The sequence below is a fragment of the Mesocricetus auratus genome, unplaced genomic scaffold, assembly GCF_017639785.1.
Source record: "Mesocricetus auratus isolate SY011 unplaced genomic scaffold, BCM_Maur_2.0 Super-Scaffold_100018, whole genome shotgun sequence".
Taxonomy (NCBI): domain Eukaryota; kingdom Metazoa; phylum Chordata; class Mammalia; order Rodentia; family Cricetidae; genus Mesocricetus; species Mesocricetus auratus.
The window spans coordinates 26521028-26532509 of NW_024429199.1; positions in this window are offsets into that span (position 1 = coordinate 26521028).

Here is an 11482-nt window from a genome sequence, read left to right on the forward strand (position 1 = left end):
TTCAGTCCTAAATGGGACATCTATATAGAATCCCTCCAGCACCAGAAAGAGCTGGAGGATGGAAAGGGGTGCTATAAAATCCACTGTTCTGGATATAACACAGATATTGCAATCATGAACTCACCACAGCTTTGGTTACCTGCACAAGACCTGTGTGTTAAGTTTAAAAATGCTGGTTAATGGAAAGGTTGCTGGAAACCCGCCACCGCTGATACAATAAGCCAATCAGACTGAATTAATAAATCCAGGTTTAATCTGAGCAAAGTGTTCCTGGGTGGCCCCAGGGGAACAGAAAACCAGGAACCATGAGGTGGATTTAGAGGTGGGGCTTTTAATGCCCTCCAGGGGTGAAGCTGCCAATGGTGGACTTTTTTAGGGGCAGAGTCTGGACTGAGGTGCCCTTGGCACCCTGAGGTCGGGGTTAGGAACAGGGCTTCCAAACACTGTGCAAAATAAAGTAAGTCGGAATCCCAGCATAGATGGGGTAGAGGACCTCCAGGCCCCTCCCCTTACTGAGAAGCTATTGGCAATGGGCAGTTGCTGGGATGGGGAATCACTCTTTGATGAAGATGCGATCATTTGTAGATTTTCCACCTTCCAGTGGATGGCCCCACCCTCAGGCACATGGGCAGCACTGACTGGTCTTAGTGGGTTGCTAGAAGCAAAAGCAAAATATTTCATTGTATAAATGTAAGAAATTCTCAAAATAAAGAAAAAAACTAAAGAAAAGATGGCCACACATAGAGAAATTCTTTGCTGACATATGCTATGTAGCAGGGAGACGTGAAGATACTAGTCTGTCTACTTTTATGTTTAAATTACTACACTCTAAGAAACAAAAATAACCAGAAATGTTTTTTTAATTTAAATAATACAAAGTTTTATCATAAACATGCTTGGAAAAACTGAATGCCTAAGACAGATTAACTTATATGGACCTTAATTTGTAAAGCCAATCAGATTCAAACTCAACTAACTTAAGCTTTTGACAAACAGATCCTAAATTTTACATGAAAGTTAATGATTAAAACTAACCAGTATAATTTTAAAGAAAACTGAAAAGGACAGACTTATACTATCTGAAATCAGGACCCTGTGCATGTCTGTATGTGTATGTTTCATATATATGTTACATTTAAAATAAATACCAAAAATAGTAAGTTATAAAAGGACAAGTATATATTTTTAAAACTATTATTTGAGTAGAAATGAACACTGTTAAAGCAAAAAACATGAAGAAAGAGAATTAAGAATGGTTAGAAAATGTATTTTCTTCTATGGAAGAAATAGACAGATTATCAACTTTTCTCCTTCTGGCATGCTCTTATGTGGAGAGATGTCACCTATCTGACATAGCTGATATTTTCTATGTTCTACATACATGATTGATAGCATAAAATGAGGCCAGTAAAACTTAGCATCAATATGCTGCATTTTCCTTTATTTGCCCTCCTTGAGAATTTTGCCTTCTCTTTAAAGCATGCTAAGCTGGGTTTTCATAGAATTTTATCTCATTTAAGTAACCACAGGCATTGCTCTCCATTTTTATGCAGCATATTTAGTTATATTTGAGAATGTCATACATGCTATGATGTATCATGAACATCTCTACCCCACTACCCACCTTCAACTCTTGCTGGAGTCCCCCAAAATATCACCCTCCCAACTTCATGCCCTCCTTTGTTTGTTTTTGCAACCCACTAAATCAAATTAGTGCTTCCCCTGTGTTCATCAGGGCACTATCCACTGGAGAATGGACAGCCTATTAGTGGTCACACTGCCAATGAAATAGCAATCCTACTCCCAGCAGTCATCAACTGCCAAGAGCTCCTGCGCTAGGCTGAGGCCTCAGAAGCCCCTCCCCTCTCCATGCTGAATTTTTAAATGGCTTGATCTTATGCAGGTCTTGTAGGAGGAAGCCATGTGCCGCCATTAGCCATGTGACTTACTAGAGGCGCATACCGATGAGGTAATAAAAGAGCGGTTTACCACACCGCTAACCACACCCACTTTAGGCATGACTAAAGACTTATACGGACATAGGCGGTGAACTACATCACTAGCCAGGCCCACTTTTGGGCATGGCTAGGGTCGTTCCGGGGGGAAGGTATAAAAGACTGAACAACGGAAGTCTTGGTCTCTTTTTTCCTGTGAATTCATGTGTGCTACAGCCAATGTCAAGTCTGGAATACAGTGTCTCATTGCTGTCCTCCCCATGCTTTGGGTCTTACATTCTTTCCATACCTTCTTCCATGACATCCACCCTGCTGCCCCCAGATCCCTGGGGAGGAGAGTTTGACAGGGAAGACCCATCCTGAGGCTGAACACTCACAGTCAACTACTCTCAGCACTTTCACCAGTTCTGACTCTGTATTAGGCGTGGTCCTCTTTTTTAATATTCAATGTCATATCACAGGTAAAGGCCCTTGCTACTAATCTCAATGTCCTGAGTTCAATCCCCGGAATCTGCATGGTAAGAGAGAACCAACTCCCACAAGTTGCCCTCTGACCTGCACAGGTGAGCCATGACACATACCCCTTCTCCACAAAATAAGTAATGATAAATAAGTGCAATTTAAAAAATTCAGGCAGTGCACTCCTTTAATCCCAGCACTCAGGAGGCAGAGGCAGGCAGATGTCCAAGAGTTCAAAGCCAGCCTCATCTATAGAGCAAGTTCCAGGAAACCAAAGCTGTTATACAGGGTAACCCTGTCTCGAAACAAAACAAACAACAACAACAAAATAATCCTTTTAAAAAATGAAGAGCCAGTGTGAGAGAAAGAGGCAGAGACAGAGGGAGGAAAGAAGGAAATATTAGGGTAAAAATCAAAACTCTCAGATTTCTAAACCATTCTTTGGTCAATGATGGGGCAGCATCGAGTGACAGGCTCAGTCTGTATCTTTGTAAAATCACAGACCTCACTGCTGGAAGAGATTCAGACTGCATCCCCCTCTTTCTTTGAAGTTCCTTGCTTATTTTCCTATCTTCGAAGCCTTCTCCCACACACTGTTATGTTTCCTTCTGTTGCTTTGTGCTCACAATAAACTTCACCTCCAGCTCCATACAAAAACATTCCCAGTCACCCTTTCTGGATGCAAACAGTTTCCGGTGAGGTAATTGTGCACCCTACTACCCCAAGTTGCCTGCTTTCTGTGAAAGCATACCTGGAGCGGAGCGTGCAAGTTTTAGATAATCACCCACGGGCCCTGTGGTTTCCAATTCAATTGACTTCCAATGTTTGCATGAGTCAAGGCCTTCCTTGCTCTTTTGGGAAAGAACTGGAACTTTTACCTGTAAAATAAATGACTTTACACTATAAACCCAAGCCTTAACACGTATGAATATTTAAAATCTGTTGTCCACTCTCTGCCTTCTGCTTTGCTAGGATTCTTTTCAAATACAGGCAGTCCTATTATCCTTTTCTTTCTAGACTTATTCTGACTTCTAATTCTAAAATATTCAGACCATTCAGAAGTCGATTTCAGGAGACCTGGCCTCTCAAGATGAGGTGTCTTCTGTTCATTTAAAGTCAGGGCAAGTTGAGTGTGGTGGCGCATGCCTTTAATTCCAGCACTTGGAAGGCAGAAGCAGATGGATCTCTGTGAGTTCAAGGCCAGCCTTACTTACATAGTGAGTTCCAGAACAGCCAACGCTATGCAAAGAGACTCTGTCTCAAAGAAACAAACAAACAAAACCGAAAGAAAGAAACCAAAAGAAAAACAAAAAAGGACAGGATAACCTCTATGCAGTGCAGCATTTTTATTAGGTACATATCTCGGTCATTCTAAGCCCACTATTTCAAGAACATTCTCTTTGGCCAGCTCCTCTTCAAAGTGGAAAACACTGAGAGCTCACGTCATCACACCACCCACCCCAGGGGTGACCCTGACTAGTGCTGCACGTGGCATACATAGATGGGGAACCACATACACGACATGAGGCTGAACTTTGGTCTTAAGCCCAGGAATGTGCAGTTATGGCTCCATAGAGCAGGTGTCAACCTCCAAGGGAAGAGTCAGAAGTGTGAGGTGAAGAAATGGATGACCACTGCAGAGGTTCATGGCTACTCCATGTAGTTTTGAGGAAACTGCTGGCCCTGACAGCTTTGAGATGAATTCCCATAGCAGTACTCCAACCAACTTTTCCTTTAGCCTCTATACACTATCAATACTTCCCGAGTACTCAAGTACAAGAAAGACTATTTTGGTCTCTAGTCCTACCACCTAGCATAGATGGGATTAGATCAAAATCAGTGGAACAATTGAACGACAACCACACTTTATGTTTATACTGCAAATAACTTTTTAAAAGACATATTTTATTTTCTAATTACGTATATGTGACTGTCTGTGTGTGGGTATATGAATGTGAGTGCAGATGCGTGTGGAGACCAGAAGAGGGCATTAGATCCTATGGAGCTCAAGTTACAGGCAGTTGTGGGTTACCCCATATGGGTGCTGGGTACCTGTCTAGGTCCTCTGCAAGAGAAGTACATGCTCTTAATTAATCGCAGACCTATGTTTAGAGCCCCTACCCATGAGTTTTGATAGTCTTATTACACCATTATGGCTATTTGTAACCAAATACAATTATCATATTTTTGTCATGTGTGGGAAAATGATTCTACTTGCCTCATCTCTAAGTGTATGCACATCTCAGTTGGAGTCAGTCCCTCCTACCTTGCCCATGCAGCAGTAGAGAGGGGCTTTGGAAATAACATTGTTCCTGCTGTCATGGTCATTCCCATGCTTCCTGTCAGCTCTGAGATGTTTGTCTCATTGCCAGTCTCCTCATTCGTAATCTGTGCACTGCTGTTAGCATGCAAGGAGGACTTTGAGAATTCTTTAAGGGGCTAGGTCAGTGTTTTCTATTTCAACGGACAACTATTCAGACTTTGCAAAGGAAATATTTTCATTATTTCCCCCCAGATGTTTATTGAATAGACTAAATCCACATTAATTTTTAGTTGGACTCTTTATCATCCATCAACTATGTCTCTGCTTGTTTATTACTCCTTCACATGCTTTTTAAGCTTGGGTTCATTGAACGGGAATATGATGTGCATTCCCTTGAAAACAAGACACTTAACAACTGGCGTTAGCAAATTCTTCATTGTCTGTTTATAACTTGTGGCCTTGACTCATTCTAAATAATGATCTAGAAAGGACAAAGAGAAAAAACAAGCATACCCTTTGCTTAAGTGAAATGGCATGTTGCCTTTTGTATTTAATAATTATTTGTTGAATTTTATTTAATTTCTATGGAGATTTGATCAATGTAATGCTATATGATCATAATAAATCTACTGGTACTACTAGTAAATAAATGACTATTAAATTTAGAAAATGCAAAAGCAATAGGTCAGAGAAAATGTTTTAACTGAAATTTCAGTTTACATACATAATAAATGTATAATGATGCAGCATAAGGAACTTAGCAAAATAATTTAGCACATAAATATTGAAAAGTATAAACATTAGCAAATAAGGAAAAATAAGAGAATAAAAATGGAATTTTGAGTCTAAAGAGAACAAGAAAAAACACTAAAAGTTAAATTCAAATTATTTTACAAACTGGTAAGTAGGTGTCTCTAACCCCTTGTTGTATAGATGCTCAGAGGTGGAGCCAATGGTCTCCACTGATTTTCATTTGCATAAATCCAGTCACCCCCATGAAGAGCATGGGTTGGGTTGACATAATAACTTCCTTATAAAGAATACAGCAAAGGATGGGCAAGGCTTCCAAGATGAGGATATAGAAACCCTTTAATGTACTCTTGCTCATTCTCTCTCTCTCTCTCTCTCTCTCTCTCTCCCCCTCCCTACCTCTAAAAAAAGCCATTTCCCATGTTGAAAACTGCCATGTGGAAAGGCTTATGTGAGGAGCACCTGAGGGATGTCTCTGTCCATTAGCCAGCAAGGAACTCAATCCAGCCAACAGTGATGTGGTGAGCTGAGGCGGTCTTGTTAAGCCTAGAGATGAGAACACAGCCCTAGAGATGAGAACACAGCCCTGCCTCACCCCTTCATGGCAACCTTGTGACAGAATGAGTTTAATCCAGAGACACAGTGAAATAACAAATGATTGTTTTCAACTGTTAAGATTAGGGAAAATGTGTCATGTGGCAATAGCTAACTAATACAATAATAGTATCCAATGGCTATTGCTTTTAGAATTTACTGGGGCATTTAAGAGTGATACACAGCCGTTTTTCTTCTCAAATGACATTAATTTCCAATAAACTTGAACTTATGCCATTTTGCAGCTATTGAAATTCCTGAGAAATTATTTTAAGGGGCAATGATGTGTGTTGGGGTTATAATGGTTTTATTGTAAGTAAAACTGAGCAAAGAGGAGCCCTCATTTATTTCTGAACGTTTGTGAAGGAGGGTAAGAGAGAATGGAACCTAGAAGTTCCTTTTTTCTATGTGAACTCAGGATAGTCATTAAGGCAGCCCAGAAAGTACACAGCTAAACTAGCCTCTACCAACAGAGAATTTACAGTTAATTACACCTGCCACGCATGTAACCGACACAGCCTTTCCAGGTGGAATTGTCAAGATGGAGCTGTAGAAGAGCCAACTGGTTATGACCTGTGTGAGCCGGCAGAGGAGGCATCTGTCCTGCATCTGCCCAGCTACTTAGACAAGGCGGCGGCCATCATTACTCATGATCAAGAACTGGAAGCAGACCTGGAGCTGTCAGATTGTCTCCAACACACAAGCACAGGACTTCGGTTCAATCTCAGGTCTCCAACTGAAGCCTTGCTCTCTTAATGGTTGCTTTTCCATAAAGCAAAGTGGAGAAGGGGGATTGTACATTCTGCTACACTTACATTATATCAACCCCCTGAAGATTTTGTTCAGGTAGGTTTTTTTCTTTGAACCTATGATTGAAATAAATATATTTCCTATAGCAACCCTCTTATTAAGATTCCAATTTCTCACTGTGATAAAAAAATGCATTCCATAAAATTTGTCATTTTAACCCTTATTAAGAGGACAGTTTTCTGACATGTACATTTGCATTGTTGTACAACCACCACTGTTTGTTTCTAGTACCTTTACATCTTATCAGACAGAAACTTCATACCCATCAAGCAATACAATTGCCCATTCCCTCCATCTCCCGGTTGTTCCAGTCACCAGTGACTCTAGGTACTTCATATATATGAACAAACACAGGATTTATTCTTTCCCAGCTGCTTTATTTAACTTAGTATGCAGTCTCCAAAGTTTATCCATATAAGAATATCCTCCATCTAAAGTCTAAAGGGTATCCCACTGTTACATACTAATTACATTTCATTTATCTGGTCACTTCCTGTCATAGTCCACCATATCAAAAACTGTATAGCAGGATAGTTTCTAAACAGCAGTTATCACTTCTCGTCCTTCTGGAGTTAGAGTTAGGGTTCCAGCAGATTTGGCAGTGATAAAGGTTCATATTTTGGTTCACAAACAGGTAGAATCTTCTTACTGGGTTCTTATCTGATATAATGGGGAAAGCCCCCTCCCCCTTCTTGTTTCCAAAGCCACTAATCTTACAGTGGTCTTACCTCCTAGTATCCTCCATCATATTGGTGTTTAGATTCGGTATATGAATTTGGGGAGTAACAAAATCGTTCAGACCACACCATCTGCCAGTAGTCACTTGACTTGCTTCTTCCTTCCTACTGTTGTGAGCAACACAGTGCTGGCCTTGAAGTCTCCAAGCTCCTACTTCCAAAGCTGAATTTACACCCAACAGTGGACTTTTAGGATAATGTGGTAATTCTATGTTTAATTTTTCTTCTTTTAAAGACAGGGTCTCACTATGTATCCCAAGCTGGTCACCAGCTTGTAATCCTCCTGCCTCAGCCTCTAGGTGCTGAGATGACAGACGTGTCCTCCCATGCCCAAATCTACAATTTATTTTTGTTTTGAGGAACTGCTATACCATTTTTCACACTGGCTGTCCCAGCATCCACTCCACACGTTTAAAATCTTCGAACAAGGAGGTGCAATTGAAAAACAAGTGATGAACGACATAACAATGAGTACGGTAGACAATTAGCTAATTATGGACCCTTAAAGCTTGAAGGGCCTCCAAAGCCGCTCATCAGTTTAAGTGTTCATTGTGTATTTGGAGATAACGCTTGATCGTTTACATTGATGATTGGAATCTCCTCTATCAAACACCCATTAAAGGTTTACTTCATACCCAGGACAATCTTGCCCAGGGTTCAGAGGAAGAAGGAAATCATCCATTCTTTTTCTTTTTTATTTTATTATGTTTAACCCATAATTTCCATATGCAGCTTTAAACATGGCAACCTGTCAGTTTACTCACGATCATGACGCACCTGAACGGAAGTACAATGTATTTCTATTTTACTTCTAGTCATCTTTATAGGAGGAATAAGCCAGTGACTTAAAACTATGTGGCTTGGTAAACATTTGCAATTAGACTATTTATGAGGTCACCATAGCAGTTATAAAAACAGAACAACTTAAATATAATTGCGTATCTTTTACAGAAACCTGACATGTAGCTATGCCCACTACATTGTTAGTTAGTTATTTTCTGTGGTGTTGGCCAGTTTCAGAAGTTACACTCTAAGGGGCAATGCAGGCTTATACAAAAATGTCTTCTATTGCAGGTCAACAATGCCAAGAAACCCTAAATGGTATTGAGGACAGATAATGTATGGGCATGTTCTAACCACAAAAGGAAGTTTTTCTAAGTGGAGCTGAGAGGTTTGGTTGGAGTCTAGGTGATAATGGGTGGAGTAAAGAGTCTCTCTGGTGGGCTGAAGTACCTTGGTGCCTCCTCTCTTCATTATGGCTTCTGGTGAGGGTCCCAGTGAGGTATGCAGGACAGACAGCAGGACCACATGTTAGTCGTCTTCGCTCTGCACAACCTTACAGATCAAGCTAAATAATGCCTGAAAAACCCTTTCAAAGTGTTAGGGCTTGGATCTGAGATCTCTCTTGTGGGTTTGTGTATTGGAATACTTAGTCCTCAGCTGGTGCTGCTATTTGGGAAGACCGTGGAACCTTTGGCCATGGGGTGTAGATAAAATGGTTATTGGAGTCTGGCCTTTCAAAATTATGTGGAATTCTGGTTCTGGCCCAAGCTCTCTGTCTGGGGCCGGGCTTCACACAAAAGACCCCACACATTCCCAGCCCCTCAGACCTTGTCTTTCCTGGCGTGATAGGTGGTGCTTCCTGAAGCCACGAGTCAGAGTGAACCTTTCTGCTTCCTTGGGGTATTTGGCTACTGTGATATAAATAAGTAACCCAACTGTCCTTTCCCCAGGGCCCCACAGTCAGAAGTTACACTGCCACCAGAAGTCACTCCAACCATCCCATATCCATGTCATTTCTTCCTAGAAACAAAAATAGGTAAGTACATTTTAGGCTGGCCCACACTGCGGCGTGGCATTGGGAATGTGTAATTTCTATTAGACTTTGTAAATACTTAGCATATTTTATCTAACTGTTTAAACTTCAAGACCATCTAGCCAGAAACGATTGTTCTGGCCTGCTCTTTCCGTTTTACACAGGAAGAAACCAGTCTAAAAGTTTGGAAGTGAAGACAGAATTGAGAAATGTGGAGCATACAGAGACTAAGCCTCAGGATTCTGTACAACACTCAGGTAGTCTGTTACAACACTGGCTACAGCCTTGACCAAAGTAATCTTAATCTTCAACATGATGGGCAAGCATTTGTATGCCTTCATATACAGATAGATAGACAGACAGACAGTAGATAGGTATGTAGACAGAGGGACAGACAAATAGATAGTAAATATATAGGTGGAGAGATGGATGGGTGGATAGGTAGGTAGGTAGGTAGGAAGGAAGGTAGATGCATTGTACGGAGAAATATTTAAAATAATCCCAGGAAATCATTTTACAGATCTGGTATTCAGGGTTATTAGGGATTGTCCTTTCTTTCTTTCTCCCTTTCTTCCTTTCTTTCTTCTTTATTCACTTTGGTCTTGAGACAAGGTTTCTTTGTGTGGCTCTTGGAACTTGCTTTATAGACCAGGCTGGTCTCAAACTCAGACATCTGCTTGCCTTTCCCTCCTGAGTGCCAGGATTAAAGGTGTGCACCACCACACATGGCTCACTTCTTTTTTATTAGCTTGTTTATTGAAACAGGGTATCCTCATGCAGCTCAGGCTGCCCTCTAACACACTGTACAGTCTAAGCTGGCTCCCAGATTCCAACACCCAGTCTCCTGCCTGAGATTCCTAAGTGACAGGATTATAAACATGCATAATAAGAGCAACCCTTTGCTAATCCATTTATAAGTACACAGGGAAGGTATTTCCAGTGATGGATTTCAAGGGTTTCTTTACTTCCACAGAAGCCCTTTGTGTCCTAGAACTCCCCTCAGAAAGTACAGATGGAGGAGAGAGTATGAAGCAAGAGAAGGCGAGAGGCTAAAGTAAGCGAGAACTTTATTTCTCAGTTTTCCAGTTTAACTCCAGTTGTCCAACATTTATTGTACGCTTACTACATAGTGGATAGCCTCAAGGCATCAGGGACATAAACAAATTAGAAACACAGAACGTTGCTTAAAAGTGCCAGAGACCCAGTGTGGGAGGGGGGTTTTAATAGCTACGTGCTTAGCTGTTTATACTTCAGAAAATCTCTCAGGTGAGATGGACGATTTCACCATATTATAATCATGTATCCCACAGCAAGGGGCAGGCAATGCTGGAGCACCAACCCCGCCCCACCCAACCTGACTGCTTTACGGCCAGAATTACTGTAAACTGTTTACCCCAGCTGGCGCAGCCTCTGTCCTTCCCAGGCAGGCCGCACTATTTTTAGCTTAGACTGGATAAATCTTCCCATACCACTCTTTGCCAATGCTCCAGCTGTTTGATGGCTGCATACCTCAATATTTCATTAACCCCTAGAAAGCAAATTTTAAAAGTTCTAGAATTTTCCCAGTTTATTCTATGAAACTACAGCAAAATCTTCAGGCATTGTAGCAGGCTGTCAGCATCCCATAGCAGAATTACCTGAGTGCGTAAGGCCAGTCTTTCACATATCAGCCGCGTGGTAAAGCCGTCTGCCTTTAAGAAACATGTGTTCCATCCACTGATTACATGGAACAGAAATCCAAATACAGCAGAGGCTCAAAAGACATGTACATTTTCCTCTCATGAAAAACAGGTCAATATTTGGTTAGTCCTGGCCTCCATTGATCTTCCCAGCTCTCCAAGACTCTCAACTCTGCCTTCTGTCCCTCCTTTCTCGGCCCTCTTCTCTAGTTTACACCCACAGAGTCACCTCACGACCGGAAACTGACTAGTATCTCTAGTGGCTGTGTCCACATTCTGGATGCTTCCTTTCTTCTTCTGTCACTGAGACCTGATAGGAAGCAATTTAGGGGAGGGAGTGCTTATGTTGGCTCACAATTCTAGGGGAACGTTTTCCTGTAGCAGGAAGGCATGGCAGCAGGAACCGGGCACCATTCCTG